Source organism: Canis aureus, chromosome 32 (genome assembly GCF_053574225.1).
Source record: "Canis aureus isolate CA01 chromosome 32, VMU_Caureus_v.1.0, whole genome shotgun sequence".
In the NCBI taxonomy this organism is placed as follows: Eukaryota; Metazoa; Chordata; class Mammalia; order Carnivora; family Canidae; genus Canis; species Canis aureus.
The window spans coordinates 2734223-2759195 of record NC_135642.1 but is presented as its reverse complement, the minus strand read 5'-3'; positions in this window follow the sequence as shown (position 1 = coordinate 2759195).

Below are 24973 nucleotides of genomic sequence, written 5' to 3'. Positions count from 1 at the left end.
ATTATATACAGAGATATACTCCCATTTTCATTATATCATATAAAAAATAGATACTATCTACATGATTTATCAGTCTTGGTATCGATCTGGTCATCTTGCTGAGGTGTTTGTCAGCTTTCTCCGTAGTAAAGTGATTCTTATTATTATTATTATTATTATTATTATTATATTATTATTCTTTTAAGTTTTTCATAATATATTTTCTAGAAGCAATTTACTATGTGTATTGCACACATAAGAGTGGGAAGCTATGCCCATGAATTGAGGGTGGAATGTCTACACAAATTGTTTGAAATTATTCTACATGGGAGATTTCTCTTCCTTCTGGGATTGTTTCTTTTTCAAAGATGTTATTGAATTATTTGTGAGAGAGAGGAGAGAAAAAGCATGAGCGAGAGGGGCAGAGGGAGAGGGAGAATCAGGTTCCCTGCTGAACAGGGAGCCTGACTTGGGACCTGGATCTTGATCTGAGCCTAAGGCAGAAGCTTAACTGAATGACCACCCAAGTGCCACTCTTTCTTTCTTTCTTCTTTCTTTCTTTCTTTCTTTCTTTCTTTCTTTCTTTCTTTCTTTCTTTCTTTTTCTTTCTTTCTTTTTTGATAATAAATTTATTTTCTTATTGGTGTTCAATTTGCCAGCATACAGAATAACACCCAGTGCTCATCCCGTCAAGTGCCCCCCTCAGTGCCCGTCACCCTTTCACCCCCACCCACCGCTCTCCTCCCATTCCATCACCACTAGTTCATTTCCCAGAGTTTGGAGTCTTCATGTTCTCTCTCCCTTTCTGATATTTCTGACTCATTTCTTCTCCCTTCCCTTATATTCCCTTTCACTATTATCCATATTCCCCAAATAAATGAGAACATACAATGCTTGTCCTTCTCCGATTGACTTACTTCACTCAGCATAATACCTTCCAGTTCCATCCACGTTGAAGCAAATGGTGGGTATTTGTCGTTCCTAATGGCTGAGCAAGGCCCACCTGTTCCCTCTCTTCATCATCTGAGTCTCCTATGATATGAATGTTATTGTTTTAATAAGTGGCTGAGTTCCCTAAATCTGCCTCTATGGTCCATAACCTTTCTTGTTTTTAAGGCTTCCACCTGGCACTGCGTCAGAGTTATAGCATTTTTAACGTTGGCCTGACTAGGTTTTAGTTCTTTTATTTCTACAGTAAGGGATTCTGTGGTTTTCTTCTGTGCTCTTTTTCCAGCCCAGCAGCTATCTTTATAATCATTGTTTTAAACTGTAGTTAGACATCATATATGTGTATTAATGAACTTCCTGGCTGTGAGTAGAACCTCATGTTATTTTATGGAGGTGAATTTCTCAATCTCATTGTTTTTTCCAGAAAAGAATGAGGGAAGAAAAAGAAAAACCAAGAAAAACAAGAACAACTGCCCTCCAAAAAAAAAACAAAAAACAAAAAACCACCAGATTATTTTGGCCTGCTTGTTTAAAAGATTCTAAATCCGAAAATAAGAAACACAATTAAAGTGATCCCTGGGTGACACAGCGGTTTAGTGCCTGTCTTTGGCCCAGGGCATAATACTGGAGACCCGGGATTGAATCCCACGTTGGGCTCCCGGCATGGAGCCTGCTACTCCCTCTGCCTGTGTCTCTGCCTCTCTCTCTCTCTCTCTGTGACTATCATAAATAAATTTTAAATAATTAAAAAAAGAAACACAATTAAAATACCATAAAAGTAAAAATAAGAAATATATAAGGTACATACATAAAAATTAAAATAAGGCATATAATAAAAAAGAATCAAAGAAAATACATGAATATAAAGCACAAAGTACAAAGGAGGCTAGACCCTACTTTCCAGGCAGAGCTAAAGATGAAGCTCTGCAGCCTCTGTGGTTCCACAACTTGGTGGCAGCGGGTGGTCTGTGCGGGGTCTGGGGTTGGGCCATGGAGCTGGTTGTCCAAAGCACATCTGGTCCAGTGTATCATTTAAAGATCTCATTTCTTTGGAGATGTTGTGCTTACAATAACTATCAAGTATAAAATGGGCTAGATTGAAGTCACCAAGCATAAGATAAGTATTATCTAAGTATTTCTTCACGTTTGTTATTAATTGGTTTAAATATTTGGCAACTCCCACATTTGGGGCATATATATTGAGGTTCGTTAAGTCCTCTTGTTGGATAGATCCTTTAAGTATGATGTGTCTCTCTTCATCTCTCATTTCAGTCTTCGGGGTAAATTTTAGTTTATCTGATATAAGGATGGCTACCCCTGCTTTCTTTTGAGGACCGTTTGAATGGTAAATGGTTCTCCAAACTTTTATTTTCAGGCTGTAGGTGTTCTTCTGTCTAAAATGAGTCTCTTGTAGACAGCAAATAGGTGGATCCTGCTTTTTTATCCAGTCTGAAACCCGGCGCCTTTTGATTGGGTCATTAAGCCCATTCACGTTCAGAGTTACTATCGACAGATATGAGTTTAGTGTCATCATGATATCTCTTCAGTCCTTGTTTCTGTGGATTGTTCCACTGAACTTCTTCTTAAAGGGGAATTTTAAGAGTCCCCCTTAAAATTTCTTGCAGAGCTGGTTTGGAGGTCACATATTCTTTCAGTTCCTGCCTGTCTTGGAAGCTCTTTATCTCTCCTTCCATTTTGAAGGAGAGCCTTGCTGGATAAAGTATTCTTGGTTGCATGTTCTTCTCATTGAGGACCCTGAATATATCCTGCCAGCCCTTTCTGGGCTGCCAGGTCACTGTGGAGACATCTGCCGTTTCCCTAATGCTCTTCCCCATAAACGTCAGGGATTTCTTGTCTCTTGCTGCTTTAAGGATCTTCTCTTTATCTTTGGAATTTGCAAGCTTCACTATTTAATGTCGAGATGTTGGACGCTTTTTATTGATTTCATGGGGGTATCTCTCTATTTCCTGGATCTGAATGCCTGTTTCCATTCCCAGATTAGGAAAGTTTTCAGCTCGGATTTGTTCAAATACATATTCTGGCCTTCTGTCCCTTTCGGTGCCCTTGGTACCCCCAATTACACATAGGTTTTTCTTCCTCAGGCTGTCGTTTATTTCCCTTAATCTGTCTTCCTGGTCTCTTAATTGTCTGTCTCTGTTTTCCTCAGTTTCACTCTTTGCCATCAACTTGTCTTCTATGTCACTCACTCGTTCTTCCACCTCATTAACCCTCGTCGTTAGGACTTCTAGTTTGGTTTGCATCTCATTCAATTGATTTTTACTTTCTACCTGATTGGATCTAAATTCTGCAGTCATGAAGTCTCGTAAGTCCTTTATGCTTTTTTCTAGAGCCACCAGTAGCTGTATAATAGTGCTTCTGAATTGGCTTTCTGACATTGAATTGTAATCCAGAATTTGTAACTCTGTGGGAGTGAGGATTGTTTCTGATTCTTTCTTTTGTGGTGAGGTTTTCCTTCTGGTCATTTTGCTCAGTGCAGAGTGGCCAAAAACAAGTTGAATTTAGAAAAGGAGAAAAAGAGTAGAGAGAAAGAATGAAAGAAAAGAGAAAAAGAAAAAAGAAAAAAGGAAGAAAATAGGAAAAAAGAGAATAAAAGAGAAAGAAAAAGAAAGGGGGAGAAAAAGGGTGGGGGAAGCCATCAGAATTTAAAAAAATTTGGGGGAGTATCTTCTGATTCTGTATACTTTAAGTCCCTTGACATCCCTTGGAACTTGTCCGTCTAGCTGGTCTTCTGTGGGTGGGGAGCTTGTTGTGCTGATTTTCAGGTGTTAGCCCTTGGGGCAGCTCCTCTCCCCCTGCCTGGTGTAGCGCTCAGTGGGGGTTGTTTACCCCGTGAAGCCCAAGGAGGAACAACCCCAGTGACCGTGGCCAGGTCTGAAAAACGGTATTCAACCCCCACAGTAATTCCAGAGCAGTCCATCTGCAGGGCCTGGGGGCCCGTGGTGGGGCTGCTGATCTGCGGAGCTCTTGGCAGGAGCATCCTTACTGTCCTGGGCCCTCCGGGCCTCTGCCTGTCCCGGGGGAGGCCAAATCCTGGGCTGTGTCCCAGCGCCCTGTTCTCCGGAGCCTGTGCTGTTGGATTCTCGTTCCCAGCCGTGCAGCCACCTCTCCATGTAGCTGCCGCCCAAGCCCCTGTGAGCTGCTCCAGGAGCTACTTCCTCTGCCCTAGGCCCCGCCACCTAGCTGCTCCCAGGGACCCGCAACCCCCTCCGCACAGAGCCACCACTCGAGCCCCTCAGAGCTGTTCCTGGGTCAATCCATGTGCCCTGCAGCCCTTAAGGAGCTAGGTGCACTCTCCTGGGAGTGTCCCATGGAGCCCGACGGTATCTCTGCCCTCCTGGGGTACTGCTCTGAATCCTTGTGGGCGCCATTCCACCCTGGAAGATTGGTGCAGCTCCTCCTCTCTGATACAGAGCTCTCCTGACTGGGGGACACTCACCCTGGCCTTATCCCGGCTCCTCGTGGGGCCTCTCCCCCTTGGATGTCTTTTGTTTCTTTAGTTCTTTTTCCCATCTTCCTACCTTGATAGAAGCATGAACTTTTCTCACTGTAGCATTCTATCTGGTCTCTGTTTAAATCTCAGGTTGAATTCCTAGATTTTCAGGATGATTTGAAGGTTATCTAGGTAATTTGGTGGGGACAGGTGATTTGGGGACCCTTCTCTTCCGCCATCTTGCCCCTCCTCCTATATGTTGCCTTTTAGCTTTGGTTGTTTCCTTCACTTTGCAGAAGCTTTTCAATTTGATGAAGTCCCAATATTATTTTTGCTTTTGTTTCCCTCACCTCAGAGGCATATCTAGAAAGAAGATCCAATTGCCAATGTCAAAGATGTTGCTGCCTATCTTTTCTTTTTTGTATGGTTTCAGGTCTCACATTTGGGTCTTTCATTCATTTTGAATTTATTTATTTTTCTTTTTTAAAATATTTTTTTAAAATTTTCATTTATTTATGATAGTCACAGAGAGATAGAGAGAGAGGCAGAGACACAGGTAGAGGGAGAAGCAGGCTCCATGCACCGGGAACCCGATATGGGATTCGATCCCGGGTCTCCAGGATCGGGCCCTGGGCCAAAGGCAGGCGCCAAACCGTTGCGCCACCCAGGGATCCTGAATTTATTTTTTATATATATGCTGTAAGAAAGTGGTCCAGTTTCATTCTTTTGCATGTGGCTGCCTAGTTTTCCAAACACCATTTGTTCTTATCCAGGGGTCAGGGTTAGGGTTCGTTGAAGAGACTGTCTTTGTGCTTTGGATATTCCTTCCTGCTTTGTTGTCGATTAATGGATCATAGAGTTACAGGTTTGTATCTGGTTTCGGCTTTCCATTCTGTTCTTTTGATCTAAGCGTCTCCTGTTGGGAGATCCTTGATTGCTGATTCAATTTCTTTGCTGGTTATCTGTCTGTTCAAGTTTCTTATTTCTTCCTTTTTCATTTTGCTATGTTATATATTTTCAGGAATTGATCTATTTCTTCCAGGTTCTAGGTTGCTGGCATATAATTTTTCATAATGTTCTCTTATAATCGTTTGTATTTCTCTAGTGTTGGTTGTTATTTCTCTTTTCTCATTTGTGATTTTATTTGGGTCCTTGCTCATCTTTTTATCTTTTCTTTTTTAAAGATATTATTTATGTATTCATGAGAGACACAGAGAGGCAGAGCTATATGCAGAGGGAAGTTGAGGCTCTATGTGGGGAGCCTGATGTGGGACTTGATTCCCCAGGACCCCAGGATCATGACCTGAGCCAAAGCACATGCTCAACCACTGAGGCACACAGTTGCCTTGCTGATTCAATTCCTTTGCTAGTTATGGGTCTGTTCACATTTTCTATTTCTTCCTATTTCAATTTTACTCATTTGCATATTTCTTAGCATTTGTCCATTTCCTCCAGGTCTCCCAGTATGTTAGTGTATAAGCTTTCATAGTATTCCCTTAAAATGGTCTTATTTTTCTGTTGTTGATTGTGATCTCTCTTCTCTCATTTGTGGTTTTATTTATTTAGGTATTTTCTCTTTTCCAATTGAGAAGTGTGAGTAGGGCTTGATCCATTTTCTTAATTGTTTTGAAGAACCGACCCTTTGTTTTGTTATTCCATTCTACTGCTTTGTTGTTTCTGTATTGTTTATTTCTGCTTTCATTTTTTCCCCTCTTCTATAGCCTTTAGGCACTGTTTGCTATTCCTTTTCCAGCTCCTTAAGGTGTAGGGTTAAGCTGTGTATTGGAGACTTCTTGTTTCTTGAGGTAGGCCTGTATTGCTATGTTCTTCCCTCTTAGGACTACCTTTGCTACATCCCAGAGGTTTGGAGAAACATGTTTTCATTTTCATTTGTTTTAAATTTCCTCTTTAATTTCCTGGTTGCTCCATTCATTCTCTAGTAGGATGTTCATAATCTCCACGTATTTTTGGTCTGTCCAAATTTTTTCTTACTATCGACTTTGAGTTTCATAGCGTCCTGGTCCGAAAATGTACAGGGTGTGATATCAACTTTCTTGTACCTGTTGTACCTGTTGAGGGCTGATTTGTGGGCCATGATATGATCTGTTCTGGAGAATGTCCCATGTGCACTTGAAAGGAATGTGTATTCTGCTTTAGGTTGAAATGTTCAGAGTATATCTGTTGAGTCCCTGTGGTCCAGTGTGTCAAGGCTACTTTTCCCTTGTTAATTTTCTGTATAGACGATCGGTCCATTGCCATAAGAGGTTGTTAAAATCCCCTGTCATTGTATTATTATCAATGAGTTTCTTTATGTTTGTTTTTAATTGGCTTCTATATTTAGGTACTCCCATGTTGACAGAAATAAATATTTAGTTGTTTGTTCTTGATAGAGAGTCTTTTTAATTATGAAATAATGCCCTTCTTCATCACTTCTTACAGTATTTGTTCTTTCTTTTTTGAAATATAAATATTTTATTTATTTATTCATGAGAGATACACAGAGAAGCAGAGGCAGAAACATAGGCAGAGGGAGAGGTAGGCTCCCCAAAGGGAGGCTGATCCTGGGATCACAGGATCACACCCTGAGCCGAAGGCAGATGCTCAACTACTGAGCCACCAGATGTCCCCCAGGGTTTGGTTTCAAATCTCATTTGTCTTATATAAGTATGGGTCCTCCAGCTTTTGTTTGATATCCATAGCGTGGTAGATGATTTTCCCTCCCCTGTCAATCTGCTGGTGTCTATAGGTCTAACGTGAGCATCTTGTAGGCAGCATACAGATGGATCTTGTTTTTCTAATAACGATTTTATTTATGAGAAAGAGAGAAAGAGAGAGAGAGAGAGAGAGAGGCAGAAAATTAGGCAGAGAGAAAAGCATGCTCCCCACCAGGAGCCCAATAAGGGACTCGATCCCAGACTCCAGAATCACAGCCTGAGTCAAAGGCAGATGCTCAACCACTTGAGCCACCCAGGCATCCCGGATCATGTGTTTTAAGCCACTCTGATACCCTATATCTTTTGATTGAAGCATTTAGTCTATCAGCATTCAGAGTGATTATTCAAAGATATGAACTTTGTGCCTTTGTGTTACCGGAAGAGTTGATGTTTCTGGTGACGTTCTCTGGGCCTTTCTAGTCTTTGTTGCTTTTGTTCTCTTTTTTTCCCCCACTAGAAGAGTCCCTCTTAAAATTCCTTACTGGAATGTTTAAGTGGTCATGAACTCCTTTATATTTTGCCTGTCTGGGATAATTGTTCTCTCTCCTTCTCTCCTGAATGACACCCTTGCTGAAGCAAGAATTCATACAAATTCGATTCCAATAAAAAGAAATTTAAAAACATAAAATGAATTTTTGATCTTATGATTGAGGAAAATGGCATTTAGGAGGAAAAACAGAAGCTGAAAGAGAGGAGGACAGATTTCTCCATCTGTAGTCTTCACAGGGACATGATGACCTTTCCAAGGAGAGGCCTCCCCTCCGTAGGATGCTTCCTTCCCCTCTGTGCTCCTTGTTGGAAGCCAGCAGACACATCTCTGTGCCTCCAGCACCTCTGCAGTCGTGGTTTGTTGCATCTTCCAAGTATCCTATTTGGGACCACAGCATCGTGTATAGAATCATCCGGCTGGTGTTAGACAACATTGGGGGGATTCCGACTTTTGTTGGTTTTGTGGTGTGTGTGTCTCTATCACATGCAGCTATCATATGCATGTATTGGATCCTCTGGCTGGGTCACCCAAATGCCAAAACGGTTGGCACATCATTTCTGGTGCTGGCGCTGGGCAGATAGCTAGGCTCTCCTGGCATACCCAGGGCTCGCTCGTGCAGTGACTTTCCGCTGGAGGGATAACTGAGCTGGAAGGTCCGTCTTGGCCATATTCTCATGTGCGGCAGTGGGTCGTGCCATGCGCTGGCTGCTTATCTTCTCCCGGATGCCTCTCCAGCAGGGAGCTAGACCTCGGTGCCACCCTGGGGGGAGCTCCTCAGGAGCTGGGTGCCCATGACGGGGAGCGCAGGGGCTCCCTGTGTGTGGGAGTTGGGGTGGGGATGGGGCTGTGGTTCCTCGGTCTGCTGTGCTGCCTAGCCTTCAGGCCGAGCCCCATGCTCACCCAGCCCCTACTCACTCGGGCAAGGAGGGTGCCCTCCACACTCTGGTGTGAGAGATCCCACACCACAAGGTGTGCACGCTGAGTCCACCTAGTGAGGGTGGCTCAGGTGTGTGAGCTGCAAGTGTGGGACCAAAGAAATTTTACAAAAATCTCCTAGCCCTGGACAAGCAGTGCAGGACTGTTTCCATTTTGTGCTACACCCGCCATCCCCAGGATGACCCCCACATGACCTGCTTATGGCTTAAGGCACTGCCCCAACCTAGTCAGGCCACTGGGCTCACCCTAATCAGAAATCAGCTCATAACAATGTAACCCTGCTTTGTGCCCCCCAAAACTGTGCCCCGATTCTGACCAAAGTAATACGCCAGCTCAAGTGGATACTGTAGGGTAAGGTGTAATTCAATCGGCCACCTGCGTGTGAACCGACATGACTGTGCAACTTTCTGCATATGCATGTGCACTGGCCCCTATAAAGCTACTACTCCTTTTAGTCTCGGGGTCCAAGTCCCTGCACCTCTGTGTTGGGTGCACGTGGACACAAGCTCCAGCTTGTAAAGAAAGCCTTGGGAGTTTGCATCGGTGTTGGCTCCTCGGTGGTTTCTCGGATTCACAATCTTGGGCACAACACAAGGGACTGCTGTCCTGACATCCCTTCCAGGGCCATGCTGACCACCGTGCAGGCCCTCTCTGCCCCAGGCACACAGGCACGGGGATGATGTGTGGAGGAATTGCCCCGGAACCCAGCCAGCCCCTGCCCCCTGGACAGAGGGAGCACAGACCTCCGGGTGGCTTTGCACAGACCCTGGTGACCTGAGGCTTCCTGGCTGTCACTCTGTCCCACCACTCCTGGCCTGCGGGGCACAGCCTGAGTCCCAGTAAATTCTGTCAGGTCCTGACCCTGGCGTCTGGCCGCCCCTGCAAGGCACATGGGGAAGTCGGCTGTTTGTGCATGGCAGCGCCCCTGCAGGGGCTGGTGGGGCCTGGGTTGTGCCCCCTCTTCCTCTCTGGGGGTCTCTCTAAGCTCCATGCACAGTTTTCTGGGAGACACAGAAATGGGCTGGCTGTGTATTTTCCCACCACAACACTTTATTTACTTTCTACAGCAAAAGGGCTCAGAGCCGAGGCTGCGTGCCTTCCCTGGGGAGGGAGATCATTCTGTCCTTTAGGGGAGGGCACGTATGACATGGGTTGGGGGGGCGGGTGCTGGAGTCCCCCACCTGTGAGCATGTGTGGAATCCAGGTGGGGACATGTGTCCTGAGGTTTTAGCCTGAGAGACGGTTCTTAGGACAGCAGAGCTGACCTGGACCTACAGCCCATGGGCTCCTGTGATGGGTCCTCGAAGGGCACTTGGTCCCCGGCCTCAGGGTCCTTGGGGCCCCAGCACCTGGAACAGCCTGCCTCCTGGTGTGGGTGCGGGTGGGGCCCACCGGTCTACCCTTGCCTCCCCACCCTGGGGTGTCCCAGGATCCACAGGGCACCCTAGGTCAGCGACCTGGATCTGTGGGGTATACCCAGGGCCCAAGAGGCCACATCCAGCTGTGAGAGGGCTCGCTCAGCCCGGGGCCAGATTCCAGGGCTGGCCAGGGCCATGGGGGGCTGGATCCTATTAGTCTTTGTGTTGGGCCTGGTGGGGGCTCAAATCAACTCAGCCCCCACAGAGCCCAGGGCCAGGTCAGCACAGGTCCCTATGGGTTAGGGGCTGGTGTCCTGTGCAGGGTGTGCCGCCCTAAATGAGGGACAGTGGGCAGAGGCAGGGCATGATGCATCCTCTGCACCACTCAGGTGCACCCACCCTGTCGGGGGCTCCCTGTCTTTCCTCCTCCCTGCAACCCTTGGGTACTCTATGGGACACCCGGGCTTGTAATGGGATCAGGGTATGCGGAGAACCCCGGGGAGGCTGAGCATGTCCCACAGGGGGCACCTCTACTGGGTCCTTGCTTGGGGTAAATGGCGTGGGGGTAGATGGTGTGGGGGCAAAGTATGATTGTGGTGGAGTGTGGGGATGGTGTAGGGGGTATGGTGTTGTGGTATAGTCTGGGTGGGGTTGTGTGGGGCTGTGTGGGTGTGAGGGGGATGGGGTAGGTGGGATCCCATTTGGCATGATAATGTAGGGGAATGATGTGGGAGTGGGGAATGAGCGGGATGTCGTCGGGGGCCTGTGGACACAGGGTATCTCCTTCCCCTAAGATGCAGAAAGAGACTTCTACAGTTAAAGGCGAACCCAGTCTGGGGTTTCTTGTGACACCTGCCCCTGAGTCTTGGTTTGGACAGTGCAGGGCCCTGACTGGACTGGGGGCATTATCTTGGGGTCATCATAATTTGTATGTTTTCAAATTGCAAATTGTCTCAAATTAAATGCATAGAATTTAGAAATATATAAAGCACTGAGAGTGGGTGTCACTCTGACCCATCTGACCCTCATGGGATCGATGTGTGTCCTGCTTCAGCCATGGCCATGCTGCTTGGCCCCCAGGTCCAGTTCTTGCTCCCCACGTCCCCCACCCCGTCCCCTGTTTCTCAAGGGGCTGTCCCTCTCCCCTATGGTGTTCGGTTCCCATGGCAACCCCTGGAGTCCCCATCCTACTGGCCTCCTCATCTCTGAGGCCCCAGGGGTGTGGGCACGGTGGTCATCCCCATCACCCTACCATGGAGTGGTGACTTGAATGCTGTTGCTCCCCTGGCCTCAGAGAACCCATTTTCCCTACCCAGAAGCCACCGGGGCCCTGAAGCCCCCTGGCCCAGCAGCCTCACCTGACCCCTAGCAGTCCTAAAACATGATGTGGCTGCCCAACATCCTGTTGACGTCCAGGTCTACCTGCGTGATGTCCTAGGAGGAGACAAGGGCGTCCTCCTTCATTTCCTGTGGGAAAACCGGGGAGGAGGAGCAGGTGTCAGGGACACAGACTTGACCTCTCACAAGCTGCCATGCTGGGCAGGCAGCCCTGGGGCCACCATGGGAATGTGTCCTGCCGAAACCTCCTTCCTTCCTCTGGGAGGCCAGGGAAGGCGGGAGTGCCCACCATGCCCGTGGGACCTGTGTGATGGCCTGTGCCCAGCTGTTGTGGGCGGGCAGGTGACTGAGTGTCACCCTGGGTGGGAGGGGATAGGGTTCAGCCCAGGTGGGAGGGGACATGGGGGTGTTGTGCCCAAGATTGCGAATCCGAGAAACCACTAAGGAGCTGACAGCAATGCAAACACACAGGGTTGATTTCCAAACATGAGCTTGCATCCAAGTACACCCAACACAGCGGAGCAGGGACTTGGACCCCGAGGTGGGTTTTAGCTTAGTTTTAAGGGCTTGTCTCGGGGTCCTCCAGAAGGGCTGGAGCAATTCCTCAAGTTCTGTTTACACAAGGTCATTGAGCTCTGTTCTCATTCTAATAGGCACTTCCAGACCTTGACGTGGGCTCAGTTCTTATTCTATTGTGGGGGCTTTCTAGGACATTAAGCTGTAAACTTTTGTTTTTTTTTTTTCCTGTAACTGAAGTAATGTAAATTTCAGCTCTTCTTCACAGGGGCCTGTGAAGGCTGGATTTGTTCAAACGCTGAACGTAAAGTGGATAGGCCTTCATTTTCTTGGCCTCCTTGCGTCCCTTCCCATCCTATCTAGCTCCTTCACCATTCCCCGGAGCTCCTAAGAGAGCAATTGCAAATGACCTCAGCCTGGCAGTGTGTGTTGGGTGACAGGCCCAGGGATTTGGGATCAGGAAGATCTGGGGCGCGGGCGTCCCAGTTGTGCAGCGGGATTCGATCCTGCAGGCTCTTATTCCCTAAGGCTGTCTTGACAACTGACTTTGTACATAGAAAACCTCTCCTTTGTCTTTAAAAGTGCAGGAGCGAGTTAAAGCATTTTTTCTCTCCCCATCTGATTGCTCAGATTCCAATCTGAGACATATTTCCTGTTTCCAGGATAATTTACTATCCATAATACTATGGTTAAAATATTCTGACACAAGTAATTCAGAGGGATGAGGGTTTCTCATCTCTTTCTTCACAGCTCAGTCACTCATCAGGAAATGCATCTGTATGGATTTGGAATTAATTGAGAGACATTAGTACCAATGGTCCTATTATTATGTGAAGGATTCTTCCCAGAGATTCTTCCCCTGTTTCAACTGACACTGAAACACTGTGAACTCTTTGGAAGACAAATGTCAAGGAGATAAATGTTATGCATTGCTAATTTTAAATGCACTTGCCATATGGTGTCTATTATAATAGAAGTATTTTTATCTGATTTTTGCTATTTATTAATCGTTCCTGCTTTTCAGGTTGAGGAGGCATTATACATGTTCATAAGTGTTTTTCTTTCCTTCTGATATAAAATTCTTACTTTGTTCCCATCGAAGGAACTCTTTAAGAATAAGGCAAAAGATCATTCAAAGATTCTTAAAATGTCTTCACACTTGAAGCCTGATTCATTTAAGTCAATTTTCAAAATAAATCTTATTTATTAGGAAAAAAACAAAGATTTACAGAGAAATTGAGAAGATAGTACAGAGCATTCGCATACACTTGCACTCAATTTCTCCATTTATTGATATCTTATATTAGTACAGTACAAATATTAGCTCATGAATCAATATTAAAATAGTCGCATTAACCAAAGACCATACTTTATTCAGATTTCCTTAGTTTTTGCTAAGTTACCACCCCTCATATCACATTCCATTTGTCCTCCTGTTTTCTTAGGCTCCTCTCAATTGTTACAGTCTTTCAGCATTTCCTTGTTGTTTTTGAACTGGAACACTTTGAGAAGTAGAATATTTTGTAAAATTTCCCTCAGTTGGGACATGTCTGTTGTTTATCTCATGAGTGAACTGTTTTTGTGGATTATATACAGAGATATACTCCCACTTTCATTATATCATATAAAAAATAGATACTATCTACATGATTTATCAGTCTTGGTATCGATCTGGTCATCTTGCTGAGGTGTTTGTCAGCTTTCTCCGTAGTAAAGTGATTCTTTATTATTTTATTATTATTATTATTATCATTATTATTTTAAGTTTTTCATAATATATTTTCTAGAAGCAATTTACTATGTGTATTACACACATAAGAGTGGGAAGCTATGCTCATGAACTTGAGGGTGGAATGTCTACACAAATTGTTTGAAATTATTCTACATGGGAGATTTCTCTTCCTTCTGGATTTGTTTCTTTTTCAAAGATGTTATTTAATTATTTGTGAGAGAGAGGAGAGAAAAAGCATGAGCGAGAGGGGCATAGGGAGAGGGAGAATCAGGTTCCCTGCTGAACAGGGAGCCTGACTTGGGACCTGGATCTTGATCTGAGCCTAAGGCAGAAGCTTAACTGAATTACCACCCAAGTGCCACTCTTTCTTTCTTTCTTTCTTTCTTTCTTTCTTTCTTTCTTTCTTTCTTTCTTTCTTTCTTTCTTTTAATAATAAATTTATTTTCTTATTGGTGTTCAATTTGCCAGCATACAGAATAAATCCCAGTGCTCATCCCGTCAAGTGCCCCCCTCAGTGCGCGTCACCCTTTCACCCCCACCCACCGCCCTCCTCCCATTCCAGCACCACTAGTTCATTTCCCAGAGTTTGGAGTCTTTATGTTCTGTCTCCCTTTCTGATATTTCCGACTCATTTCTTCTCCCTTCCCTTATATTCTTTTTCACTATTATCCATATTCCCCAAATTAATGAGAACATACAATGTTTGTCCTTCTCCGATTGACTTACTTCACTCAGCATAATACCTTCCAGTTCCATCCACGTTGAAGCAAATGGTGGGTATTTGTCGTTCCTAATGGCTGAGCAAGGCCCATCTGTTCTCTCTCTTCATCTTCTGAGTCTCCTATGATATGAATGTTATTGTTTTAATAAGTGGCTGAATTCCCTAAATCTGCCTCTTGGTCCATAACCTTTCTTGTTTTTAAGGCTTCTACTTGGGACTGCGTCAGAGTTATAGCATTTTTAACGTTGGCCTGACTAGGTTTTAGTTCTTTTATTTCTACAGTAAGGGATTCTCTAGTTTTCTTCTGTGCTCTTTTTCCAGCCCAGCAGCTATCTTTATAATCATTGTTTTAAACTGTAGTTAGACATCATATATGTGTATTAATGACTTCCTGGCTGTGAGTAGAACCTCATGTTATTTTATGGAGGTGAATTTCTCAATCTCATTGTTTTTTCCAGAAAAGAATGAGGGAAGAAAAAGAAAAACCAAGAAAAACAATAACAACTGCACTCCAAAAAAAAAAAAAAAAAAAAAAACCAAAAAAAACAAAAAAAACCACCAGATTATTTTGGCCTGCTTGTTAAAAGATTCTAAATCCCAAAATAAGAAACACAATTAAAGTGATCCCTGGGTGGCACAGCGGTTTAGCGCCTGTCTTTGGCCCATGGCGTAATACTGGAGACCGGGGATTGAATCCCACGTTGGGCTCCCGGCATGGAGCCTGCTTCTCCCTCTGCCTGTGTCTCTGCCTCTCTCTCTCTCTCTCTGTGACTATCATAAATAAATTTTAAATAATTAAAAAAAGAAACAGAATTAAAATACCATAAAAGTAAAAATAAGAATTATATAAGGTACATATATAAAAATTAAAATAAGACATATAATAAAAAAGAATCAAAGAAAATACATGAATATAAAGCACAAAGTACAAAGGAGGCTAGACCCCACTTTCCAGGCAGAGCTGAAGATGAAGCTCTGCAGCCTCTGTGGTTCCACAACTTGGTGGCAGCGGGTGGTCTTTGTGGGGTCTGGGGATGGGCCATGGCGCTGGTTGTCCAATGCACATCTGCTTGGGAGATGCACCTGCAGGGTCAGAGGCGGGGTGGGCGTCAGCGCCTCTGGCCTCCAGCACGCGGCGCTGTGCTGCTCCCTGAGACTGGGCCAGACGCCGGTGGGGACTTGGGTACTGTGGCTCTGGGGCTGAGCATCCCGCTCCCCAGTCTGCAGGGGCCTTCACAGAAGATTCGCCAAGCCCCCGGGTCTCCGCCGTTTCTCTCCATACCCTGCGTTTATTTTGCCTGTGTTCCAGCTTCTTTTGGTTTTGTTTTTTAATCTCAGACTGTTGTGCCCAAGATTGTGAATCCGAGAAACCACCAAGAAGCCGACACCGATGCAAACACACGAGGGTTTATTTCCATGCTCGAGCTTGTGTCCAAGTATACCCAACACAGCGGAGCAGGGACTTGGACCCTGAGGTGGGTTTTAGTTTAGTATTAAGGGCTGGTCTCGGGGACCTCCAGAAGGGCTGGAGCAATTCCTCAAGTCCTGTTTACATTTTGATATGGGGACTTCTTGGGCATTGAGCTCTGTTCTCATTCTAATAGGGGCTTCCTGCCCTTGGCCTGGGCTCTGTTTTTATTCCATTGCTGGGCTTTCTAGGACATTAAGCTGTAAACACAAAGGTTCCACATCTGGAAGAGGGACGTCACACTGTCCCTATATGCTGAAGACATGTACTAGAAACAGGAAACCTGAGAGCCTCCACCAAAACCTGTTAGAACTAAGGAGTGAGTTCAGTAAAGTCACGGGACCCAAACTGACGCTACAGAGCAGAGTAGCCTTGCTGTGTCCTGACAATGAGCACGCAGGAAGGAAATGAAGGACGTGACTCCCTTCTCAGGAGCATCAAGGAAAATAAATAATGAGACTGAACCAAAGGAGCACAACACTTGTGCCCTGAGCCATACCAGGCTCTGGGAGGCCGTCCTGGGCTTGTGGGGTGGGAGCCCCATCTTGTGAAAATATCCGCAGTTCCTGAAGCCACCCTCAGTTTCAATGTCATTCCTATCAAAATCATGGTGGCAGATCTTAGAAATAGGACAAAATTCCCTAACATCCATCCGCCCCCACAAATACCTCAGTATTGGAGAAACAGGACAGAGCAGGATGCAGCACTTTCCTATTTCAAAGGATGTCACAGAGACACAGGATAAAGCAGTGTGGTTCTCAGGCCCCTGGCTGGCTCCGTCGGTTAAGCATCCGACTCCTGACCTCTCCTCTGGTCCTGATCTCAGGGGTCGTGAGTTCTAGCCCTGGCCTGGGCCATGGACTAGGTGTGGCGCCTACTTAAACAAACCAGACCCTCGGGGGTGGTCCCGGCATAAGCTGAAAGAGCAAAACAGAGAGTCCAGATGGAAATGTATTCTGATACAACTGATTTTTTTATCTTAATTTAATTTAACCCAATTAATTAACTTATAATGTATTATACATTCAGAGGAAGAATTCAGGGATTCACCAGTTGGAGATAACAGCAGTCCTCGTGACATCACGTGCCCTTCTTCATGCCGGTCGCCTGTTATCCTCTCTCCCCTCCCCTCCCTTCCCCTCCAGCGACCCTCAGTTTGTTTCCTATCATTAAGAGTCTGTATTTCCTACATCTGTTTTCATCTTATTTGTTTTTCCTTCCAGATGTTCATCTGGTTTGCTTCTTTAATTCCACGTGTGAATGACACCACCCGGTCATTCTCTTTCCTGACTGACTTATTTCAATTAACATGATCCCTCTAGTACTATCCACGTCATTGCAAGTGGCAAGATTTCCTTCTCTTTGATAGTTTCATTCCATTCCTCTCTCTATGACCATTATCTATCTCCCATCCTCTTTATCCATCATCTGCCAGAGGGCACTGATGCCCCTCCCACAGTGTGTCTACTGTGGACCCGGCAGCTGTGGACATTGGGGTGCAGGTGTCCCGAGTCTCACTGCATTTATATCTTCGGATTGAGCTCCAGGTCCTGCACTTGCTGGTCGCAGGGCGGCTCTATTTGTAACTTCCTGAGGAGCCTCCACACTGTTTCCAGGGCAGCTGCACCAGCCTGCAGTCCCTCCCACAGTGGAAAGGGTTGACTTTTGCAGGACGTGGTAAAAGTCTGGTCCACATTTCATTTCGTGTCCTGTGGGCACCAATTCCTTGTCCTTAAGTATTTCTGGGGAAGCCGGGTGTTGGGCTCTGTTTCAGTGAGATGTTTCCAAAACTAACAGGCCATAGCTGGAGCCTGGGAGGAGGCATGTGCGGCCCCGGGAGCCCCCGCTGCCTCCTGCAGGGCCTCCTGCAGTGCCTGAGCCTCCCGCAGGGGGCGCCCGAGCCCAGGCTCCACCCAGGGGGCACGCATGCCCAGTTGGCCTCCTCTGTCTGCACTAAAAGGAGCCTGCCTCTGCTGGGGAGGCCTGAAGAGGACGTGGGTACGCGTCCACCCTGGTGAGCTGCAGCCTCCTCAGGACCCGCGGGCAGTCTTCAGGGGGACATTGGGCGGTGTTCATGCTGATAGGAGTCCCGGTTTCCTCAGGACCCGCGGTGAGGCTTCAGGAAGATTTGGGGCAGAATCCACCCGGACAGGAGCCCCTGGGCCATCTCAGGACCCTCGGGGAGGCTTGAGGAAATTGTGGGCCCGCATCACCCTGACAGCAGCCCTTGGGCCCGCATAACCCTGAATCACCCTGATAGGAGCCCCTGGGCCTGCATCACCCTGAAAGGAGTCCCTGGATCCCGATGTGGGTTTCGATCCTGGGTCTCCAAGTTCACCCACTGGGCCAAAAGCAGGAGACAAACCTCTGCGCCACCAGGGATCCCCTATTTTTAAATTTTCGAGGACGCTCCACACTGTTTTCCACAGTGGCTGCACATTTTCACATGCCCACCAGGAGTGTAAGGGGGATCCCCCTTCTCCATAGCCTCACCAACACGTATAGTTTCTTGTGTTGTGAATTTTAGCCATTCTGGCAGCTGTCAGATGTCAGGTGACACATGATTGTGGTTTTGGTTTGCATTTCCCTGATGATGGGTGACGCTGAGTGTCTTTCCGTGTGTCTGGTGGCCATCTGGATGTCTTGTCAGAGACAAAGTACATTCATTTCTTCTGCCCATCTGCAGTTGTATAATTTGTGTTTAGGATGCTGAGATTTATATTTGCTTTATGTATTTTGGATACTAAATCTTTATTGGATGTATTGTTTACAAATATCGCCTCTCATTTTGTTTGTTGCCTTTTAGATTTGGTTGTTTCCTTCACTTTGTGGAAGCTTTTCAATTTGATGAAGTCCCAATAGTATTTTTGCTTTTGTTTCCCTCACTTCAGAGGCATATCTAGAAAGAAGATCCAATGGCCAATGTCAAAGACGTTGCTGCCTATCTTTTCTTCTTTGTATGGTTTCAGGTCTCACTTTTAGGTCTTTTATCCATTTTGAATTCATTTTTTATATATATGGTGTAAGAAAGTGGTCCAGTTTCATTCTTTTGCATGTGGCTGCCTGGTTTTCCCAACACCATTTGTTCTTATCCTGGGCTCAGGGTTAGGGTTTGTTGATGAGACTGTCTTTCTGCCTTTGGATATTCCTTCCTGCCTTGTTGTCGATTAATAGATCATAGAGTTACAGGTTTGTATCTTGTTTCGGCTTTCCATTCTGTTCTATTGTTCTAAGCGTCTCCTGTTGGGAGACCCTTGATTGCTGATTCAATTTCTTTGCTGGTTATCTGTCTGTTCAAGTTTCTTATTTCTTCCTTTTTCATTTTTGCTGTGTTAAATTTTTCTAGGAATTGATCTATTTCTTCCAGGTTCTAGGTTGCTGGCATATAATTTTTCATAATGTTCTCTTATAATCGTTTGTATTTCTCTAGTGTTGGTTGTTATTTCTCTTTTCTCATTTGTGATTTTATTTGGGTCCTTTCTCATCTTTTCATCTTTTTTTTTGAAGATTATATTTATGTATTCGTGAGAGACACAGAGAGGCAGAGGTATAGGCAGAGGGAAATTGAGGCTCCATGCGGGGAGCCTGATGTGGGACTTGATTCCCGAGGACCCCGGGATCATGACCTGAGCCAAAGCCGATGCTCAACCAATGAGGCACCCAGGTGCATTGCTGATTCAATTCCTTTGCTAGTTATGGGTCTGTTTATATTTTCTATTTCTTCTTATTTCACTTTTACTCATTTGCACATTTCTAGGCATTTGTCCATTTCCTCCAGGTCTCCCAGTATGTTAGCGTATAAGCTTTCATAGTATTCCCTTATAATTGTCTAATTTTTCTGTTGTTGATTGTGATCTCTCTTCTCTCATTTGTGGTTTTATTTATTTAGGTCATTTCTCTTTTCTCGTTGATAAGGGTGGCTAGGGCTTGATCCATTTTCTTAATTGTTTTGAAGAACCGTCCCTTTGTTTCGTTTTTCCATTCTACTGCTTTGTTGTTTCTGTATTGTTTATTTCTGCTTTCATTTTTCCCCCTCTTCTATAGCCTTTAGGCATTGTTTGCTATTCCTTTTCCAGCTCCTTAAGGTGTAGGGTTAGGCTGTGTATTGGAGACTTCTTGTTTCTTGAGGTAGGCCTGTATTGCTATGTACTTCCCTCTTAGGACTACCTTTGCTATATCCCAGAGGTTTGGAGAAACATGTTTTCATTTTCATTTGTTTTAAATTTCCTCTCTAATTTCCTGGTTGCTCCATTCATTCTCTAGTAGGATGTTCATAATCTCCACGTATTTTTGCTATGTCCAAATTTTTTCTTACTGTCGACTTCGATTTTCATAGCGTCGTGGTCTGAAAATGTACAGGATGTGCTATCAACCTTCTTGTACCTGTTGTACCTGTTGAGGGCTGATTTGTGGGCCATGATATGATCTGTTCTGGAGAATGTCCCATGTGCACTTGAAAGGAATGTGTATTCTGCTTTAAGTTGAAATGTTCAGACTATATCTGTTGAGTTCCTGTGGTCCAGTGTGTCAAGGCTATTTTTCCCTTGTTGATTTTCTCTATAGACGATCGGTCCATTGCCATAAGTGGTTGTTAAAATCCCCTGTCATTGTATTATCATCAGTGAGTTTCTGTACGTTTGTTGTTAATTGGTTTCTATATTTAGGTACTCCCATGTTGGCAGCATAATATTTAGTTTTTTGATCTTGATAGAGGGTCTTTTAAATTATTAAATAATGCCCTTCTTCATCGCTTTTTACAGTATTTGTTCTTTATTGAAATGTAAATATGTTATTTATTTATTCATGAGAGATACACAAAGAAGAAGAGGCAGAAATATAGGCAGAAGGACAGGCAGGCTCCCCAAAGGGAGGCCGATGTGGGACTCGATCCTTGGATCCCAGGATCACCCCCTGATCTGAAGGCAGATGCTCAACCACTGAGCCACCAGGTGTCTCCCAGGGTTTGGTTTCAAATCTAGTTAGTCTGATATAAGTATGGGTCTTCCAACTTTCTTTTGATATCCATTACTTTTATAGATGGTTTTCCATGCCCTACTTTCAATCTCCCGGTGTCTATAGGTCTAACGTGAGCATCTTGTAGGCAGCATACCAATGGATCTGGTTTTTTTAATAACGATTTTATTTATGAGCGAGAGAGAAAGAGAGAGAGAGAGAGAGGCAGAAAATTAGGCAGAGAGAGAAGCATGTTCCCCACCAGGAGCCCAATATGGGACTGGATCCCAGATTCCCAGATCATACCCTGAGTCAAAGGCAGAGGCTCAACCCCTGTGCCACCCAGGCATCCCGGATCCTGCGTTTTAAGCCACTCAGATACCCTCTATCATTTGATTGGAGCATTTTGTCTATCAGCATTCAGAGTGATTATTGAAAGATATGAACTTATTGCCTTTGTGTTACCGGTAGAGTTGGTGTTTCTGGTGACGTTCTCTGGTCCTTTGTAGTCTTTGTTGCTTTTGGTCTCTTTTTTTCACCCACTAGAACAGTCCCTCTTAAAATTCCTTACTGGACTGGTTAAGTGGTCCTGAACTCCTTTATATTTTGCTTGTCTGGGACAATCTTTCTCTCTCCTTCTATCCTGAATGACACCATTGCTGAAGAAAGAATTCATACAAATTGGACTCCAATAAAAAGAAATTTAAAAACATAAAATAAATTTTTGCTATTATGATTGAGGAAAATTGCATTTAGGAGGAAAACCAGAAGCTGAACTGGAGGAGGACAGATTTTACCATCCGTAGACTTCACAGCAACCTGGTATCCTTTCCTAGGATTGTCCCCCCCTTCCTGACCCTCTGCGCTCCTTGTTGAAACCCAGCAGTCACATCTCCGTACCTCCCGCACCTCTGCAGTCATGCTTTATACCGCCTTCCATGTATCCTATTGGGGACCACAGCGTCGTGTATGGAATCATCCGGAAGCTGTTTGACAACATTGGGTGGATTCTGACTTTTGTTGGTTTTGGGGTGTGTGTGTCTATCACATGCAGCTATCACATGCAGCTATCGGATCCTCTGGCTGGGTCACCCCGATGCCGAAATGGTTGGCACAATATCATTTCTGGTGCTGGAGCTGGGCGGCTAGCCAGGCACTCCTGGCCGACCCGGTGCTCGCTTGTGCAGTGACATTCCACTGGAGGGGCAGCTGAGCTGGAAGGTCCAGCTCAGCCACATTCTCATGTCCGGAAGTGTGGCCCGCCAATGGCGGCTGCTTCTCTTCTCCCCGATGCCTCTCCAGCAGGGAGCTAGAATTCGGGGCCGCCATGCGGGGAGAACCTGAGGAGCTGGGTGCACATGGCGGGAAGCCCAGGGGCTGCCTGTGTGTGGGAGTTTGGGTGGGGACGGGGCTGGGTTCCTCGGTCTCCTGTGCTGCCTTGCCTTCAGACCGAGCCCCATGCTCACCCAGCTCCTACTCACTCGGGCAAGGAGGGTGCCCTCCACCCGCTGGTGTGAGAGATCCCACACCACAAGGTGTGCAGGCTGAGTCCACCTGGTGAGGGTGACCCAGGTGCGTGAGCTGCAAGTGTGGGATCTAGGAAATTTAACAAAAATCTCCTACCCCTGGACAAGCAGAGCAGGACTGATTCCATTTTATGCTACACCTGCCACCTCCAGGATGACACCCACATGACCTGCTTATGGCTTAAGGTGCTGCCCCCCCATAGTCAGGCCGCTGTGCACACCCTAATCGGAAATCAGCTCATAACAATGTAACCCTGCTTTGTGCCCCCCAAAATTGCATGCCCATTCTGAACTTCCCCTGGGGAGGGAGAGCTTTCTGTCCTTTAGGGGAGGGAAAGAATGACACGGGTTGGGGGGGTGGGTGCTGGAGTCCCCCACCTGGGTGCATGTGTGGAATCTGGGTGGGGGCATATGTCCGAGGTTTCAGCCTGAGAGACGGTTCTGAGGACAGCAGAGCTGACCTGGACCTGCAGGTCATGGGCTCCTGCACTGGGTCCCTGCAGGGCAGCTGGACCCCGGCCTTGGGATCCCAGTGGCCCCAGCACCTGGAGCAGCCTGCCTCCTGGTGTGGGTGCGGGTGGGGCCCACCGGCCTACTCCTGCTCTCCTCACCCTGGGGTGTCCCAGGATCCAAAGGGCGCCCTAGGTGAGTGACCTGGATCTGTGGGGTACGCCCAGTGCCTAAGAGGCCACATCCAGCTGTGAGAGGGCTTGCTCAGCCTGGGCCAGAATCCAGGACTGGCCAGGGCCATGGGGGGCTGGATCCCATTAGTCTTTGTGTTGGGCCTGGAGAGGCTCAAATCAACTCAGCCCCCACAGAGCCCGGGGCCAGGTCAGCCCAGGTCCCTAGGGGTTAGGGGCTGGTGTCCTGTGCAGGGTGTGCTGCCCTCCAGGAGGGACAGTGGGCAGAGGCAGGGCACGGTGCATCCTCTGAACCACTCACCTGCACCCACCCTGTCGGGGGCTCCCTGTCTTTCCTCCTCTCTGCAACCCCTGGGTACTCTTTGAGACACTCGGGCTTCTGATGGGATCAGGGTATGCAGAGAAATGCCGGGAGGCTGAGCATGTCGCACAGGGGTCACCTGCACCTGGTCCTTGCTTGGGTTAAATGGTGTTGGGGTGGATGGTGTGGGGGCAGGGGTATGATTGTGGTGGAGTGTGGGGGATGGTGTAGGGGGATGGTGTTGGGGTATAGTGTGGGTTGGGTTTGCGTGGGCTGTGTGGGTGTGAGGGGGATGGTGTAGGTGGGATGCCATTGGGAATGATGATGTAGGGGGGTGGAGTAGGAGTGGGGCATGAGGGGGATGTCGTGGGGGGCCTGCGGACACAGGGTATCTCCTTCCCCTAAGATGCAGAAGGAGACTTCTACAGTTAAAGGCGACCCCAGTCTGGGGTTTGTTGTGACACCTTCCCCTGGGGCACGGTGTGGTCAGTGCAGGTGTCTGGCTGGACTGGGGGCATTATCTGGGGGTCATCATAATATGTATTTTTTCAAATTGCAATTTGTCTCAAATTAAATGCATAGAATTTAGAAATATATAAAGTACCGAGAGTGGGTGTCACTCTGACCCATCCGACCCTCATGGGATCGATGTGTGTCCTGCTCCAGCTGCGGCCATGCCGCCTGGCCCCCAGGTCCGGTCCCTGCCCCCCCTTCATCCCCCACCCCATCCCCTGCTTCTCATGGGGCCGTCCCTATCCCTTTTTGTGTTCAGCTCCCATGGCAACCCCTGGAGGCACCATCCTACTGGCCACTCATCCTTGAGGCCCGAGGGGTGGGCACGGGGGTCATCCCAATCACCGTACCATTGAGCAGTGTGTTGTTGGCTGCCGTTGCTCCCCCTGGCACAGAGGCCCTGTTTTCCCTACCCAGAAGCCCAGGGCCCCAAAGCCCCCTGTACAAGCAGACTCACCCGACCCCCTAGCAGTACTAAAACATGATGTGGCTGCCCAACGTCCTGTTGACGTCCAGGTCTACTTTCGTGATGTCCCTGGAGAAGAAAAGTGTATCCTCCTTCATTTCCTGTGGGAAAACCAGGGAGGAGGAACAGGCGCCAGGGATACAGACCCCAACCTGTCACGAGCTGCCATGCTGGGCAGGGAGCCCTGGGACCCCAATGGGAGTGTGTCCTGCGGAATCCTCCTTCCTTCCTCTGGGAGTCCAGGGATGACGGGAGTGCCCACCGTGCCCGTGGGACCTGTGTGACGGCTTGTGCCCAGCTGTTGTGGGCGGGGAGGTGACTGAGTTTCACCCTGTGTGGGAGGGGATAGGGGTTCAGCCAAGGTGGGAGGGGACATGGGAGTGTTGGGCCCAAGATTGCGAATCCGAGAAACCACTAAGTATCTGACACCAATGCAAACACACAAGGGTTGATTTCCAAACTCGAGCTTGCCTCCAAGTACTCCCAACACAGCGGAGCAGAGACTTGGACCCCGAGTTGGGTTTTAGCTTAGTTTTAAGGGCTTGTCTTGGGGGGCAGTCCTACAGAGGGCTGGAGCAATTCCTCAAGTTCTGTTGACATTTTGATATGGGGCCTTCAAGGCTATTGAGCTCTGTTCTCATTCTAATAGACGGTTCCAGCCCTTGGCATGGGCTTTGTTTTGATTCAATTGTGGGGCTTTCTAGGACATTAAGCTGTAAACTTTTGCCTTTTTCCTGTAACTGAAGCAATGTAAATTTCAGTTCTTCTTCACAGGGGCCTGGGATGGCTGGGAGTGTGCGAATGCTGAATTTAAATGGGAATGGCCTTAATTTTCTCAGCCTCCTTGCTTCCTGTCCCACCTATCTAGCTCCTTCCCCCTTCCCCAGAGCTACTAAGAGAGCAATTGCAAATAACCTCAGCG